The sequence below is a fragment of the Arachis duranensis genome, chromosome 1 (genome assembly GCF_000817695.3).
Source record: "Arachis duranensis cultivar V14167 chromosome 1, aradu.V14167.gnm2.J7QH, whole genome shotgun sequence".
NCBI classification, from domain to species: Eukaryota; Viridiplantae; Streptophyta; class Magnoliopsida; order Fabales; family Fabaceae; genus Arachis; species Arachis duranensis.
The window spans coordinates 57,481,500-57,498,913 of record NC_029772.3 but is presented as its reverse complement, the minus strand read 5'-3'; the positions used below and the strand labels follow the sequence as shown (position 1 = coordinate 57,498,913).

Genomic DNA, 17,414 nt, shown 5'->3' with positions numbered 1-17,414 from the left:
TATGCTTGGTTTAAGTGTGGGGAAGTTGATAAATCCCATTTGTAGGGTTTATCTTGTATTGATTTTTGGGGATTTTATCACCTTTTACCCACATTTTTCAATAAAATAGCATGGTTTTATAACTTCTCCCTTAATTATGCTTAAGAGTAAAAACATGATTTTTAGGTCTTAAAATAGCTAAATTTAATTCACCTTGATTCCATTAGGTGCCTTGATATGTTTGTTAAGTGATTTCAGATTTAGGAGGCAAAGATTGGATCAAGGGAATGAAGGAAAAGCATGTAAAAATGGAGAACTCATGAAGAAATGTAGGAATCGCAAAAGCTGTCAAGCCGACCTCTTCGCACTTAATCGTCCATAACTTGAGTTACAGAGGTCCAAATGATGCAGTTTTAGTTGGGTTGGAAAGCTAACATCCGGGGCTTCGAAATGATATAAGATTTGCCATAGTTGCTACATGTATGGTGATGCGCACGTGCACTGTACACACACGCGTCGTCGCTGCCATATGGTCCACTTAAAGCAATACGTGGCCAGCGAATTCTAAAGCCTTGTGGGCCCAATCCAACTCATTTCTAATGCTATTTAAGCCAAGGATTGAAGGGGAATCAACATACTTTAGATACTTTTACATACTTTTGATCATTAGTCATAGTTTAGTTTTAGAAGTAGTTTTAGAGAGAGAAGCTCTCACTTGTCTCTAGAATTAGGAATTAGGGTTAGATTAGGATCTCATAGTTCTAGGTTTAATTCAAGTCTCCTTCTACTTCTACCTCCAATTGGTGATTGCTACACTTTGGTTCTTCTTTCTATCCCTCTTCTCTTGTTGTAATTTCTCTTATTTTGTTTCTAGGTCTTGTAATTGATATACTCTTGTCCTTTTATTTTCTTTTAATAATGCAATTTGAGGCAATTCATGATAATTGTGATTTCCTTGATTGTTGTTGTTAATTCTTTGTATTCAATTGTTGTTATAATTCATTCTTGTTGTGATTTACCATACTTTTCTTTTGCACCTTCCAAGTGTTTGATGAAATACTTGGGAGGATGTTAGAATAGGATTTTATGTTCTTGGCTTGAAAAGGTAACTTAGGATTTCTTGGGTTACTAGTGTCCAAGTGATTGATAGTTGATAACCACTGACTCTAGTCTTCATTAATCTAATTAGTGGAAAGCTAGGATTTATGGACTTGGATTGATATAACTCACTTGACTTTCCTTTGCTATTTGAATAAAGGATGACTAAGTGGGATTAATCCTTGCAACTACCATACTTGTGGCTAGTGATAATGATGAAGACCCTTGACAACCAAACCTTGCCAAGACCATTTGTTAATAGAATTTCATTACCATTTGCTATTCATTTTTCTCATTCAAAACCCCAAAATAAATAAGTCCATAACCGATAACAAGAACATTACCCTGCAAGTCCTTTGAGAGACTACCCGAGGTTTAAATACTTCGGTTTATAGATTTTAGGGGTTTGTACTTGTGACAACCAAATTTTTGTATGAAAGGATTATTGTTGGTTTAGAGACTATACTTTACAACGAGATTTCATTAGTGAAATTCTAACCATCAAGAATCTAATCATCAGCCATCTCTAGTGAGATTCTTACAGCTTGTACCTCAAAGATTCCTAGTTTCTCCATTACAGAGAGTGGCATGAGGTTTATACCTGACCCCAGGTTACCTAGAGCCTTCTCAAAGGTCATGGTGCTGATAGTACAAGGTATTAAGAACCTTCCGGGATCCGATTTCTTCTGAGGTATTTTCAGCTGAACCAAGGCATTTAGTTCATTGATGAGCAATGAAGGTTCATCCTCCCAAGTCTCATTACCAAATAACTTGGCATTCAGCTTTATGGTTGCTCCTAGATACCAGTAACTTGCTCTTCAAAAATATTTCATCTTCTTTAGAGGAAGAATACTCATTAGAGCTCATGAATGGCAATAGTAAGTTCAGTGGAATCTCTATGGTCTCTGTATGAGCCTCAGATTCCTTTGGTTCCCATTAGGGAACTTCTTAGTGGTTAGTGGATGTCCAGTGAGGTCTTCCTCACTGGGGATCACTGCCTCTTCCTCCTTTGTAGGTTCGGCCATTTTGGTTATCTTGATGGCCTTGCACTCTCTCTCTTTGGATTCTCTTCTGTATTGCTTGGGAGAGTATTAGGAGGAGTTTCAGTAACTCTTTTACTCAGCTGACTTGTGCACGAAATTGTGATCATCAACGGTGCCATCAACATGGTACGCTCAATTGCAATCTCAACTCTTTATCACAACTTCACACAACTAACCAGCAAGTGCACTGGGTCATCCAAGTAATAAACCTTACGCGAGTAAGGGTCGATCCCACGGAGATTGTTGGTATGAAGCAAGCTATGGTCATCTTGTAAATCTCAGTCAGGCAGATTCAAATGGTTATGAATGATTTATGAATAAATCATAAAATAAAGATAGAGATACTTATGTAATTCATTGGTGAGAATTTCAGATAAGCGTATGGAGATGCTTTGTCCCTTCCGTCTCTCTGCTTTTCTACTGTCTTCATCCAACCCTTCTTACTCCTTTCCATGGCAAGCTGTATGTAGGGTTTCACCATTGTCAGTGGCTACCTCCCATCTTCTCGGTGAAAATGTTCAACGCGCTCTGTCACAGCACGGCTATTCAGCTATCGATTCTCGATCATGTCGGAATAGAATCTAGTGATTCTTTTGCGTCTGTCACTAACACCCCACAATCGCGATTTTGAAGCTCGTCACAGTCATTCAATCCTTGAATCCTACTCAGAATACCACAGACAAGGTTAGACCTTCTGGATTCTCTTGAATGCCGCCATCAATTCTAGCTTATACCACGAAGATTCTGATTAAGGGATCTAAGAGATAAACATTCAAGCCTTGTTTGCTTGTAGAACGGAAGTGGTTGTCAGGCACGCGTTCATAAGTGAGAATGATGATGAGTGTCACATAATCATCACATTCATCATGTTCTTAGGTACGAATGAATATCTTAGAACAAGAATAAGCTGAATTGAATAGAAGAACAATAGTAATTGCATTAATACTCGAGGTACAGCAGAGCTCCACACTTTAATCTATGGTGTGTAGAAACTCCACCATTGAAAATACATAAGAACAAGGTCTAGGCATGGCCGAATGGCCAGCCTCCCCAAAGAGGGTTCAATCATAAAAGCATGATCAAAAGATTCAAGTGATCAAAAGATGTCTAATACAATAGCAAAAGGTCCTACTTATAGAGAACTAGTAGCTACGGTTTACAGAAATGAGTAAATGACATAAAAAATCCACTTCCGGGCCCACTTGGTGTGTGCTTGGGCTGAGCATTGAAGAATTTTTCGTGTAGAGACTCTTCTTGGAGTTAAACGCCAGCTTTTGTGCCAGTTTGGGCGTTTAACTCCCATTCTTGTGCCAGTTCCGGCGTTTTACGCCAGAATTCTTGAGCTTACTTGGAACGCCTGTTTGGGCCATCAAATCTCAGGCAAAGTATGGACTATTATTGCTGGAAAGCCCAGGATGTCTACTTTCCAACGCAGTTGAGAGCGCACCAATTGGGCTTCTGTAGCTCCAGAAAATCCACTTCGAGTGCAGGGAGGTCAGAATCCAACAGCATCTGCAGTCCTTTTCAGCCTCTGAATCAGATTTTTGCTCAGGTCCCTCAATTTCAGCCAGAAAATACCTAAAATCACAAAAAAACACACAAACTCATAGTAAAGTCCAGAAAAGTGAATTTTAACTAAAAACTAATAAAAATATAATAAAAAATAACTAAAACATACTAAAAACAATGCCAAAAAGCGTACAAATTATCCGCTCATCACTGACCCACTTGTGCCTCCAAATTTCTGATGGAGGACCTTGTCTCAGTCATGAAATTGAGAGTGGCCTTAGATAGATCAGAGACTATGTTTGCTAAGCCAGAGCGGCTCTGCTCAGAATTTTGTCTATTGCTGAGAAGATGATGGAAAAGGCTTGCTATTGCCAAACCTATTTCTCCCACCATTATTATTACTGAAGCCTTGTTGAGGCTTTTGTTGATCCTTCCATGAGAAATTTGGATGATTTCTCTATGAAGGATTATAGGTGTTTCCATAGGGTTCTCCCATGTAATTCACCTCTTCCATTGTAGGATTCTCAGGGTCATAAGCTTCTCCTTCAGAGGAGGTTTCTTTAGTACTGCCGGATGCAGCTTGTAATCCAATCAGATTCTGAGAAATCATATTGACTTGCTGAGTCAATATTTTGTTCTGAGCCAATATGGCATTCAGAGTATCAATTTCAAGAACTCCTTTCTTCTGAGTCATCCCATTATTCACAGGATTTCTTTCAGAAGTGTACATGAACTGGTTATTTGTAACCATCTCAATGAGTTCCTAGGCTTCTGCAGGTGTTTTCAGATGAAGATACCCACCAGCAGAATGGTCCAATGACATCTTGGATAATTCAGACAGACCATCATAGAATATACATATGATGCTCCATTCTGGAAGCATGTCAGAAGGACACCTTTTGGTTAATTGCTTGTATCTTTCCCAAGCTTCATAGAAAGATTCACCTTCCTTCTATTTGAAGGTTTGGACTTCCACTCTAAGCTTGCTCATCTTCTGAGGTGGAAAGAATTTGGTCAAGAAAGCATTGACCAACTTGTCCCAAGAGTTCAGGCTTTTTCTAGGTTGTGAGTTCAACCATATCCTAGCTCTGTCTCTTACAGCAAAAGGGAAAAGCATAAGTCTGTAGACCTAGGGATCAACCCATTGGTCTTAATAGTATCACAGATATGCAAGAATTCAGCTAAGAACTGATGAGGATATTCCGATGGAAGTCCATGAAACTTGCAATTTTGCTACATTAGAGAAACTAATTGAGGCTTAAGCTTAAAGTTGTTTGCTCCAATGGCAGGAATTGAGATGCTTCTTCCATAGAAGTTGGAAGTTGGTGCAGTATAGTCACCAAGCATCTTCCTTGCATCTCTGGCATTGTTGTTGGGTTCGGCTGCCATGTCTGCTTCTTTTTTAAAATTATCTGTAAGGTCCTCTCCGGAGTGTTGTGCTTTAGCTTCTCTTAGCTTCCTTTTCAGAGTCCTTTCAGGTTCAGGATCAGCTTCAACAAGAATGTGTTTATCCCTTTTTCTGCTCATATGAAAAAGAAGAGAACAAATGGAGTAGTGGAATCCTCTATGTCACAGTATAGAGATTCCTTGAGGTGTTAGAAGAAAAGAAAAATAGAAGAATGAGGTAGACAGAGAATAAGAAGAATTCGAACACAGAGGGAGAGAGAATGTTCGAATTATAAGTAGAAGAGAAGTGTTAGCAAATAAATAGAAAGAGATGAGAGAGAGAGTATTTGAAAATTAAAACTAAAACAATTAGTTAATTAAAAAGATTTTTGAAAAAGTGGTTAGTGATTTTCGAAAATTGGAAGTGGAAAAGTGGTTAGGTGGTTTTGAAAAAGATAAAAAATAGTAATTAGTTGAAAAAGATTTGAAAATAATTTTGAAGAGATAAGAAGTTAGAAACAGATTTTGAAATTAAAATTTTAAAAAGATATAATTGAAATTTATTTTGAAAAAAAAGAGTTAAAAAGATTTGATTTTTAAAATTAAAGTTGATGACTTGACTAACAAGAAACTAAAAGATATGATTCTAAAATTCAAAGATTGAACCTTTCTTAATAAGAAAGTAACAAGCTTGAAATTTTGAATCAAAACATTAATTGTTAGCAAGGATTTTTGAAAATATGAGATAAGATTAAGAAAAAGATTTTTGAATAATTAGTTTGAAAATTTTCAAAAAAATTGAAAGATGAACGTTTAAAATATGTTTGATGCAAAAAGTTATGAATTAAAACATGAAAAATTGAAAAAATTCGAATTGGGAACAAAATTACCTCCCTTGTGTCATCCTGGCGTTAAACGCCCAGAATGCTATCCATTATGGCGTTTAATGCCCACTTGGCTGCCTCTCTGGGCGTTTAATACCCAGCCAGATACCCTGGCTGGCGTTAAACGCCAGGAATCCTTCTTTCTAGGCATTTTTCTAAATGCTCAGAATGCTGTCGTTTCTGGCGTTAAACGCCTAGAATGCTGCCCATTCTGGTGTTTAACACCCAGAATGATATCTTTACTGGCGTTAAACGCCCAGAATGATAGCCATTCTGGTGTTTAACGCTCAAAGTGCCTCTTTACTGGGATTTTGACGCCAGTGAGCTCTTTTTCTCTGTGATTCCTCTGCTTTATGTTTTGATCCTTCATTTCTCTGTATTATTTACTGAAAAGATATATATTTTCTTTTTTTTTGAATTTGAACTTTTGAATTGACTAACAAGAAATGACTAAATTTTAAAAATTTTTGACCAAGTCAACTCAAAATTTCGAAAATTATGAGAGGAAAAAGGAAAAGATATTTTTTTTACTTTTGAATTTTGAATGAGGAAAGGGAAAAACAAGAAAATGAAACAAAACATAAAATTTTAAGATCAAAACAAAAAATGCATGCAAGAACACTTTGAATGTCAAGATGAACACCAAGAACACTTTGAAGATCATGATGAACATCAAGAACATATTTTTGAAAATTTTTAAGAAAAGAAAGACATGCAAGACACCAAACTTAGAAATTTTTAATGTTTAGACACTATGAATTCGAAAATGCACAAGAAAAGACGCAAAACAAGGAAAATTAAAGATCAAACAAGGAAAATCATCAAGAACAACTAGAAGATCATGAAGAACATAATGCATGAATTTTCAAAAATTTTTAAGAAAATTAAAAACATGCAGTTGACACCAAACTTAAAATTTGACACAAGAATCAAACAAGAAACACAAAATTTTTTTTTATAATTTTATTAAATTTTTTGTATTTTTTTCGAAAATAAAAATAAAAAGCATAAACATAAAATAAAATTACCCAATCTAAGCAACAAGATGAACCGTCAGTTTTCCAAACTCGAACAATTCCCGGTAATGGCGCCAAAAACTTGGTGCATGAAATTGTAATCACACTTTTGCAACTCCGCACAACTAACCAGCAAGTGCACTGGGTCGTCCAAGTAATAAAACCTTACGCGAGTAAGGGTCAATCCCACATATATTGTCGGCTTGAAACAAGCTATGGTCATCCTGTAAATCTTAGTCAGGCAGATTCAAATGGTTATGAGGTTTTGATAATTAAAAGATAAATAAAACATAAAATACAATAAAGATACTTATGTAATTCATTAGTGGAAATTTCAGATAAGCGTTTGTAGATGCTTTGTTGCTTCTGAACCTCTGCTTTCCTATTGTTCTCATCCAATCATGCGTGCTCCCTTCCATGGCAAGCTATATGTTGGTGGATCACCGTTGTCAATGACCATCCGTCTTCTCAGTGAAAATGGTCCAGGTACGTTTCCGCACGGCTAATCATCTATCGGTTCTCACTTGTGTTGGAATAGGATCTCTTTATCCTTTTGCATACTGTCACTGCGCCCAACATTCGTGATTTTGAAGCTCGTCACAGTCATCCCTTCCCCGATCCTACTCGGAATACCACAAACAAGGTTTAGACTTTTCGGATCTCAGGAATGCTGCCAATTTGTTCTAGCCTATACCACGAAGGTTCTAACTTCACGGATTCGAATGCTCTGTTTTCAGGAGAAGCAAGTCAAATCCATGGATCAGATACCCAAGAGATTATACTCTAGCTGTCGTCCAATGACTACGTTGAACATCATGTAGACCGCTTGTGGTTGTTAGGCATGCGGATCTTGGCTAAGCGAGTAACGAAGATAGTGGGTGATTGTCATGGGTCACCCCTTCATTCTGACTTAACTAAATTAAATATGAGAGTATATCTTGGAGAAGAAGTAGGCATGAATTGAAAGAAAATCAATAGTACTTGCATTAATTCATGAAGAGCAGCAGAACTCCGCACCTTAATCTATGTGGTGTAGAAACTCCACCGTTGGAAAATACATAAGAGAGAAAGGTCTAGGCATGGCCGAATGGCCAGTGACGTTAGGATTTTTGCCAGTAAAGAATTTCATAAAAACAATCGCGTTGTAGATATAGTCTCTAAACCGACAAAAATCCCTTCGTACAAACGTTTTGGGTGTCACAAGTAACAAACCCCTTTAGAAATTGTTAACCGAATATTCAAACCTCGGGTCGTCTTCTCAAGGAACTGCGAGGAAGTATGTTCTTATTATTGGTTATAAAGGTTGTAATCGGGGTTTAGAAGGTGAGAAGCAAGTAATTTAAATGATGAGTGAATTAAATGGCAATTAAAAATAAATAATAATTGTAAAACAACTTTTGGCAAGATAAGGGAATTTAGAGGTCTAACTTAGTTATCTCTCTCAACTATAATAAAAGTTGAATCTAAACTCCACTTGGTCAACCTTTGCCAGGGCAAAGGAAAGTCAAGGGACTAATTAAACTGACCTTTGAATCCTAATTATTTCCTAAGAAAAGGTTGGGATTATTTAGGTTCAGCTCAATTAGCAAGATAACGATTATTAATTACGTTGAGTTTAATAACTGTTGAGTTACTAAATTCCTAATCAGAACCAAAAGGGAAAAAAAGTAAAATTGCTGGAATAATAAAAATATCCTTAGATGGGAAGCAATGGCAATTTAATTCAAAGAGAATAATTATAAACTGAAAATACCTCAATTATCATTAAATAAAAATGTCATCAACAGCCAATTGGGCAACATCAATCAAACATAATAAAGGCTTCAGAGTAATCAAAATATAAAAGAGAAATTAAATAGTAAAAAGGAATATTAAACCTGGGAACGAGAGTCACTCTAGAAAGCTAAGAGAAGTTCTAAATCCTAATTTCTAAAAACACTACCTAAATCCTAAGAGAGAAAGAGAGAGAGAGAGAGGAGAGAACATCTCTCTCCAAAACTACATCTAAAACATGGAAAAGTAAATTATGAGAGGCCTGATTATTAATACATGCATTCCCCCACTTTATAGCCTCTAATCTGTGTATTCTGGGCTGAAAACTGGGTCAAAAACAGCCCAGAAGTCATTTCCAGCGCTTTCTGGTCCATACAGGTCGTGAAAAAGTGATGCGGCCGCATGGCTCACGCGGCCGCGCGAGTTGCGTTCCTGCCAGGTCACGCGTCCGCGTGACTCACGCGTTCGCGTCGCCTGGCGTTGGGGCAGCTATAGAAAATTATATATCAAATCGAAGCCCCGGACATTAGCTTTCCAACGCAACTGGCACCGCATCGTTTGGACCTCTGTAGCTAAAGTTATAGCCGTTTGAGTGCGAAGAGTTCAGGCTGGACAGCTTAGCAGTTTCTCCAACTTCTTGTATTCCTTCCACTTTTGCATGCTTCCTTTTCATCCTCTGAGCCATTCATGCCCTGTAATCTCTGAAAACACTTAACACACATATCAAGGCATCTAATGGTGATAAGAGAGGATTAATAATAAGCAAATATAAGTCCAAAGAAGCATGTTTTCAATCAAAGCACATAATTAGGAAGGGAAATGTAAAACATGCAAATATTATGAATAAGTGGATAAAGAGTTGATAAAATCCACTCAATTGAGCACAAGATAAACCAGAAAATAGTGGTTTATCAGCCAGCCTCCCTCAAAGTGATCAAAAGATCAAAAGATGAAATACAATAGTCAAAAGTGCTATTTATACTAAACTAGTTACTAGGGATTACAGAAAATAAGTAACTAAGTGCAGATAGTGCAGAAATCCACTTCCGGGGCCCACTTGGTGTGTGTTTGGGCTGATCTTTGAAGCTTTTACGTGCATAGGCCATTCTTGGAGTTAAACACCAACTTGGATGCCAGTTTGGGCGTTTAACTCCAGTTCTGGTGCTAGTTCTGGCATTTTACGCCAGAAAAGGGTCTCTGGTGGGCGTTTGGACACCAGTTTGGGTCATCAAATCTCGGGCAAAGTATGAACTATTATATATTGCTGGAAAGCCCAAGATGTCTACTTTCCAACGTAATTAAGAGTGCGCCAATTAAGCTTCTGTAGCTGCAGAAAATCCACTTCGAGTGCAGGAGGGTCAGAATCCAACAGCATTTGCAGTCCTTTCTCCGCCTCTGAATCAGGCTTTTGCTCAGGTCCCTCAATTTCAGCTAGAAAATACCTGAAATTACAAAAAAAAACACACAAAATTATAGTAAAGTCCAGAAATGTGATTTTTTCATAAAAACTAATAAAAATATATTAAAAAGTAACTAAAACATACTAAAAACTACCTAAAAACAATGCCAAAAAGTGTATAAATTATCCGCTCATCAGTGTTCTAAGGAGAATTCTGTGTGTCAACCACCCGGATGGAAGAATCGTGATGATCAACTAGAAGAAGGGTGCCTAAACAAGATATGGGATCCAAGATCGGAACATGAAGACCAATTTTAGGAGCTCATAACTTGGGTAGAACTTCACCCAAGCCTGGTAAAGACGGTTGAAAATTCTGACAACCATTTGAGGAGTAAGCATCCTTGGAGGTTTAAGGATGAATACAAGCATAAGCCACCATGATGAATAGTCTCCCAAATGTCCAACTTAAGGACTTAAACTAAAAGTGCTGGATGGGAGACACCCCACCATGGTAAACTCTTTCCATTCTCTTGTATATATAATCAATGAGTGATTTGAGTTGCCATTATAGGTAGTTTTCCTCTTCATGCATTCTTGCTTTAATGCTTTGGTTATTAGTTTGTTTAAATTGCACTTTTGTCTTGAATTGCACTTTGCTTGGAGTGCAAGTTTGACAAACCCATTTTTAGGGTTTATCCTGTGTTGATTTTAGGGGATTTTATCACCTTTTCTCACATTTATCCAATGAAATAGCATAGTTTTTATTATTCTCCTTTATTTGTGCTTAAGTGTGAAAATATGCTTTTTAGGCCTTAATTTGCTAATTTTGATTCACCTTTGATTCCACAAGATGCTTTGATGTGTTTGCTAGTGAATTCAGGTTGAAAAGGCTAGGAATGGATCAAAGGAGTGAAGAGAAAGCCATGCAAAGTAGAGAACTCATGGAGAATCAAGGATTTAGAGTGCATACACCGACGCGCACGAGTGACAGACGCGCACGCGTGGGTGTGCTGTCACAAGGCGACGCGTATGCATGACAGACACACACACGTGGATAGCAAAATGCCAAACGACGCGTACACGTGACCCACGTGTACGCGTCGATGCTCGCACGTGACCTCATTAAAGTGAATCTGCTGGGGGCGATTTCTGGGCTTTCCAGGCCCAAATTCAACTCACTTCTGATGCTATTAAACCCAAGGATTGAAGGGGATCAACACATTAGAACATTAGCACATAGTTTAGTTTAGTTGATGCTTTAGTTAGTTTCTAGAGAGAGAAGCTCTCTCTTCTCTCTAGAATTAGGTTAGAGGTAGATTAGAATTTCTTAGATCTAGGTATTAATTCTTGTTCTCATCTACTTTTCTTTTCAATTTCTTGTTGCCACATCTTTACTCTTCTAGTTCCTTTTATTAATTTCTTGTTCTAGTTACTTTGTTGTTGATGCACTCTTGCTTCTTCTATTTTCCTTTAATGCAGTTTCATGTTTGATTTCTTTTATTGTTGATTTACTTTGTTATTGTTAATTCCTTGCCTTGAGTAGTTGTAGATTTACATTCCTTACAATTTTATCTTACTTTCTTTTTATGTCTTCCAAATGTTTGATAAAATGCTTGGAAGGATGTTAGAGTAGATTTATCTCCTCTTGGCTTGAGTTGAGTAATTAGTGACACTTAAGTTATCCAACTCATTTGTTGATTCATAACTGGAAATTGCTAATTGAATTGCATGTCACTAAAGCTAGTCTTTCCTTCGGATTAGACTAGGACTTGTGGATCCAAATTGATTATCTTCACTTGACTTGCCTTCATAGTTAGAGGTTAACTAAGTGGAGCAATGAACAATTGTTTTCACAATTGATAAGGATAACAAGGAAAGAATTTTTAGTTCTCATACCTTGCTAAGAGCTTTCTTAGTTGTTAGTTTATTTCTTTTGCCATTTACATTTCTTATTTCTTAACCCAAAAGCCCCAAAACATACTTCCTAACCAATAACAAGAACACTACCCTGCAATTTCTTGAGAGACGAACCGAGGTTTAAATACTTCGGTTTATTTTTATAGGGGTTTGTACTTGTGACGACCAAATTTTTGATTGAGGAGTTGTTTGTTGGTTTAGAACTATACTTTCAACGAGATTTCATTTGTGGAATTCTTTACCGATAGACAATTTTCGTTCATCAAAATGGAGCCGTTGCTAGGAGTTGCAATTGTGTGGCTTGTTATTGGTTAGTGTACATGTGTTAATATTGTGAATAACTTGATTTTGAGATTGCTAGTTGTAGGACTTTGTTTCATTATTTCTTGTTAGCTTTTGTTTTTATTTTCTCTTTTCATCATGAATTCTCATCCTTTTGGCTATGAGTTTGGTTCCAATTATGTTGTAGGAAGTAGAGATTACAATGAAGACATGCATCAAGGATAGAACAATCAAGGGTGGGAGGAGCCATATGCATATGATCAATCCTCTTGGCAACAACCTCCACCAATGCACTATGAACAAGAGCCATTCTATGATGCATACCAATCAAATGGCTATGGTGATCTTCCTTGTGACTATCAAGAACCACCATCATATGCCTATGAGCCATATCCTCAACATAGCCATATACCATACTCACAAGCCCCTTTTCACCAAATATCTCCATATGATCCTAATCCATATCCACCATACCAACCACCTTTTGAGCCATATGAACCATATATGGAACCATCTATATTCCAATACAATTACTCCCAAGAACCACCTCAATACACACAAACTCCATACCCTTACCAAGAAGAACCACTTCCATATCAAGAACCCTTCCTCCAAAACAATGAACCCACCTATCCACCCCAATCTCCAATAGAAGACACCCTTGGTCCTATTCTTCAAGGACAAAAAGAAATGAAAATGGAGGTATTAGAATTCACCGCTATCATGACCAAGGTAGTAAAACTTTAGCCTCCTAATATTTTAATACTCAAAGCACTTCCATGGCCACATGTAGAGAATCAATTGAAGAGTGTGGCATGAGGGAGAGATTGAAAAATCTGGAGGAGAATGAGGAGTTAGATTTTGTATTGGAACAATTGGAGGAACCTATGATTGTTGAAGAGAATGAAACCCCTCGAAGAAGATTGAAATTGATGTTAATGAGGAAAGTGCACAACCTCCAAGACAAGTTGTGAATGAAGACTTAGAGGGAATGGAGCAAGAATTGAGTTTCCTTGGTGATGAAGATCATGCATCAAACCTTCTTGGTGGTGAATCCTTTGAACTTGAAGAACCTTCTCCTGGTAAGATAGAAAGCAATGCGGAGGTAGATTTTTCTCATCCTCCCATTTATGATTTGAGTGATGGAGAAGAGTTAGATGACATTAATGAGCAAAGGATTGAAATTGAGAAAAGTTGTCAAGAGGTGGGGGTAATCAAAGAAGTGCACAAGGGAGTGGAGCTTACAAGACCAATGGAAATACTTCTCCCCAAGCCATCACCATCCATCCTTTCATTCAAGTGGGTAAATCTCTCATCCCTAAGCTTTATGATTCCACTTGAATATGGTTTGCTTGAAATGGATAGACAACTTAGATCTTTTTGTAGCTTTAAGAGCAAAAGGGAGATGGTTAGTGGTTGGCATTGTAAATCAAAGTTCATAATGGTTGCATGCTCAAAGCTTAATAGCAAGGGTTGGTGTAGAACTAGATTGCTTGGGTCTAGGATGATGTTTGGCCACTTGAGTGAGAATTCCGAGATTATGGCACCCAAATAGAATAATGATGATCAATTTGAAGATGGGTGTAGAAACAAGATATGGGATCCCGGCATACATGAGGATCAATTTTGGGAGCACTTAGCTTGTGTGGAACTCCATCAAGGCTTGGTGGCATTAATTTTAAAGAATGGAACTTATTTGAGATTCAAGCATTGGTGGATGTTCAAGGATGGATTCAAGCACAAGCCACCATGACAAAGAGCTTCCCAAAATATCCAACTTAAGGACAATAAATGAAAGTGCTAGGTAAGAGACACCCCACCCTGGTAAACTCTTTTCATTTCTCTCTTTTGTAAATATTGGTAGAAATTTGTTTAATTTCAAGTTTTGTTTAGTTAGTTGAGTTTATTTGGTAGTTTAGTATGTTAAATAAGGTTTTATGGAGTTTTGATAGCTGTTTGGAGGTTTGGAATGCTTGGTTTGGTGCAAAAACATGAAAAATTTTGAAAAATAGAGCACCAACTCAGTCGTACGCGTCACCCACGCGTACGCGTGGATCCATAAGTTTCACCCCTCTATACATGAAACCAAGAGTTGTGACCACCTCATGCCAACTTTATGCCCGAGGTACAACCCTACCCACGCATACGCGTCGTTTCTCTTAATAACACACCACGCGTACACGTGACCTATGCGTATGCATCGATCCCATTTCACCTCACCACGCGCACGCGTCCCTCTTCGCATACGCATGGATTGCCCTGCATCAACCATCTTCTTTTCTTCTCCTCTTTCCATTTCTTTTCTTCTTCTTTCTTTTCTTCTTTTCTTTCCCTTCTTCAGCCGTCATCCAACACTACCAAATACCATCTAAACCATTTCTTTTAGTTATATAGTTGGTTAGTTGTTTAGATAGTTAAATTTTCATTTAGTTTTTTGTTTTTCATTATAAGTGTTGGATTATTAATATTGTTTGTTGTTATTGCTGCCTAGTACTAAATAGAATGTTAGTTTAACATCATTGTTGCTAATTCCTTGTTGGATTTTATTGTTGAAGTTATATCCTGCTACTTGGTTTTGAGTTTCTTTGTTGAACATTTTTGAATACCAAGTGAATGAAAATTGCCCTCAAACTTCTTCAAATATTTTTGAATTGCATGATTTGGCCAACATGTGATTTGAATCCTTTTCTTTGATTAGACAATTTCATGATGGATGTTGTGCATTTGTCTTAATACATTGTGTCTCTTGATCATATGCATCTATATGTTATATATTTGCTTGAATGCTTTCATGCTTCTTATTGCTTACTTGGTTATCTTAACCTATGAGTTTAGAGCATCTCAAGCACACTAGAATGAGTGAAGTGCATGCCTCTTTTGTGAAATTATGACAAAGCTTTTTATACTAGTGTGCCTGTGTTCTAAACCGCGCGCAACTTAGAACCCACTCACTTATTTTTCATCATGTCACACATTGGGTCACTCATTTCATTCTAGTGAATTACCTCATTCAAACAATATATGCTTCCTTGATTTTGCATTTACTTGTCTTCTTATCCTATTTTCTATTTTCAGGATGTTTGCCATAAGCAAAAATGAAAGCGGGAAGAAAGAACATGCAGCAACTGGTTGACCTACCAGCTGAAGGTAGCAACTCAGAGAGTTTCCGCACCCCCTTGCTCATCTTAGAATGCACCGAGGACGGTGCAAACTTTTAAGTGTGGGGAGGTCGTCTGATGCCAGGGCATCTAGGCCAGTTTCACTGACCTTTTCTTTACTGTTTTAGGGTAGTTTCATGCATTTTCTTAGTGAATAAGGCAAGTTTTGGATGAAAATACACTTACACCTTGATTCAAGCAACTATTGTGAATTTCATATGATTTCATGAGGATTTTGCTAGAATTGCATGATAAATTGATGATGCATAATCTCATGACTTTGGCTAGAGCTTTGATGTACTTTATTTGCTTGATTTCAGGGCAAAGGAAGCAAGGAAGAACCACGTTAGTACTCACCTTAATCTAGTTAACGTGAACACTAACGTGGAATGGCAAATAGCTTGCAATGTTAATGAGAAAAGTGATCACCAATAACGCCTGCGAAGCCATCAATAGCTCACGTTACTTGCCACGTTAACTAAGTTAACGTGGAAACAAAAGAGAACTCCAACGTTAGTGGAAAACGTGAACACCACTAACGTTATACTCCAACGTTAGGGGTAAACATGAACACCACTAACGTTCCAAGACTTGGCAATGAGCTACGTTAAGAGTCACGTTAACTAAGTTAACGTGAACTCTAACGTAGAAGAGAAGAACAACGCCAACGTTAGTGACACTCACCTTTGTTACTAACGTTGGATGAACTAGCATTGCCTACGTTAGTAGTCACGTTAAGACCACTAACGTGAGAGTTAACGTGGAGTTGAGGATTGATCAGCCAACGTTAGTGACACTCACTTTTGTCACTAACGTTGGAAGATGGCATTACTACTGTGTTAAGAGCCACGTTAACTTAGTTAACGTGAGCTCTAATGTGAAGAATAGAGGCACTTGGAGCGTTAGTGACAAAGGTAAGTGTCACTAACGCTCTCGAAGGTGAAGCATACCCACGTTAAGAGCCACGTTAGTTACACTAACGTGAACTCTAATGTAGGGACAAAAGGCACATAGCAACGTTATTGGGAAAGGTGAGTCCCAATAACGCTTGCGAAAGGGGCATAAGCCAATGTTATTGGGAAAAGTGAGTCCCAATAACGTTAGCAAAGATGTAGAAGGCAACGTTAGTGGTCATGTTAGTGCTACTAACGTTGAAGTTAACATGAGGTATTTGAGGGTGGAACGTTAGTGGAAAAAGTGATTGCCACTAACGTTCTCAAACCCACAATGTCACTTAACGTTAATCTCACTAACGCCCATGCCTAATTCATACTTCTCTGCAAGTTGGGCCCACTAAAGATTAGAACATCTTCAACTCAAGATCCAGAGCCCACATCCAAGACTTGAAGAACTCACTAGAAGATCAAGAGGAGTAATATATATAGGAGTAGTTTTGAACTATAGAGAGGCTTGGCACTTTGGAGAACTACCTCTGTATATTTACTTTTCTGCACTTTTAGCATGGATTCTTCTTTTCTGCCATTTTTTATTTCTAGAGCTATGAACAACTAAACCCCTTTCATTGGGTTAGGGAGCTCTGTTGTAATTTGATGGATCAATTATAGTTTTCATTCCTCTTCTTCTTTCTTTTCTCTTGATCTTACTAGAAAGCTTTCGATCTTCATCTAATTGGATTGTTATCTTGGGAAAGAAACTCTCCATAATTGGATCTCCTCTGAGCCTTGGAAAAGGGATGAGGAAATCATGCTAGAAACGCTTTCTCATGTTGGACCAAATTGGGGTTTGGGTGGATATAGTGACATGTAATCCTCCCAACACTTTGATTTGGAAATACATGTGGTATAATCAAAGAATTGGGAAATTGTTCAAGCTTAGAGAGATTGGATTAACAAGGAATTGGAATCTAATCACCTAAGATTGCCAAGGAGATCAATAGATGCATTGATTGAGGAAGAGATGAAAATGAACTTGATTTGGAGAATACAACATCTCCTGAGCCCAATGAATTC

At 37.6% G+C, this 17,414-nt stretch overlaps 1 non-coding gene and 1 pseudogene across 1 annotated transcript; both read left to right on the top strand.

Annotated features, from left to right (window-relative positions):
* The window catches only part of LOC107490300 (uncharacterized), a 140,260-nt pseudogene that overhangs the window by 116,681 nt on the left and 6,165 nt on the right, over nucleotides 1-17,414 (top strand).
* Nucleotides 4,507-4,614, top strand: LOC127743165 (small nucleolar RNA R71). The gene has a single exon (XR_008004506.1). It is a non-coding gene; the product is annotated as a small nucleolar RNA R71 (small nucleolar RNA).